The sequence below is a fragment of the Phoca vitulina genome, unplaced genomic scaffold (assembly GCF_004348235.1).
Source record: "Phoca vitulina isolate PV1807 unplaced genomic scaffold, GSC_HSeal_1.0 scaffold6, whole genome shotgun sequence".
Classification (NCBI taxonomy): domain Eukaryota; kingdom Metazoa; phylum Chordata; class Mammalia; order Carnivora; family Phocidae; genus Phoca; species Phoca vitulina.
In genome coordinates, this window is record NW_022589709.1 from 43,239,083 (window position 1) to 43,240,161 (window position 1,079).

The 1,079-nt window shown below is 29.3% G+C and overlaps 1 pseudogene; it reads right to left on the reverse strand.

Annotated features, from left to right (window-relative positions):
• Positions 1–218: 218 nt before the first annotated feature.
• LOC116632526 lies at positions 219–361 on the reverse strand (annotated as a pseudogene).
• Positions 362–1,079: the final 718 nt, after the last annotated feature.

The following is a 1,079-nucleotide window of genomic DNA, read 5'->3' on the forward strand; positions in this document are numbered from 1 at the left end:
ATTTATATCTATTATAAAAGGCTATTATTCCTTTTCTTTATTCCTTTCTTAATTCTGCAATGATCTGAGACAATGTAAACAATAAGTATTTTACTAACATCATGATCATTTTTGTTTTGTTATTGTGGCACAGTGTAACAGTTCTTTTTTCTATTTTTTCAAGGGGATTTTATGATTCATTTAAAATCTAGAAAAATGCATAAACTAGAGAACCTCTTTTGTATAACACTTATAAAGATATTATTGTATCTGCAAATTGAAATCCATTTAGACACTAGTGAAAAAGAAAGTTATATGGACATTTTGAAAAGTGAATTCTGTGAAATTACACTTGATCTTAGCCAAAAGGCCGAGAAGTGATAGAATTCTGTGAAATTAATGTAATTATTGATATTCAAGTGTTTAATACATGATACGGATAAAGATGACCTTTTTTGTAGAGTTCACAATAAAGTTGTAAGTACTCATTTTGCCTAACAAATTTGAAATTAATAAAAGAAAAAAGAAACACCTCATCATTATGACTATTTCACTGTGAATTACCCAGTTAAAAGAATTACTCAACAAAAAAGAGTTGTGTATCACATGCTGGAAGAGAACATTTGACAGCAGGGTCAGCTCTATTAAATACATGACCATTACCTGCATGAACTGCTGGTGGTAGAATGAATGGGTATAATCTTGGAAATAAGTACCACAAGACTTAAAATGTTCATACCTTTTCAAATATGAATTACATTTCTAGAAATGTAGCCTTTGAAAATATTCTATTTCAAAGAAAAAAATTGTGCTCAGCAATGTTTATTAAGTGTAATACTAAAAATGTGGAAGCCACATTAATTCCCACATTGAAGGAGAATTATTATTTAGAACTAGTCTTACTGAATTACAACAACTGCATTGAGGTTCCTATTTGTGAACATTAGAGAGATTTAATAATTCACTTGAACACGAGTTTTTAGGAGTTTTCAGAAGATTTATGGAAGAGTGCTTCAGATTATTGTAATACTTAAACTGGATGTATGAATAGTTGTGGATATAGGTACATTTAGCTGACTACAAAATGACCAAAGTTAAGC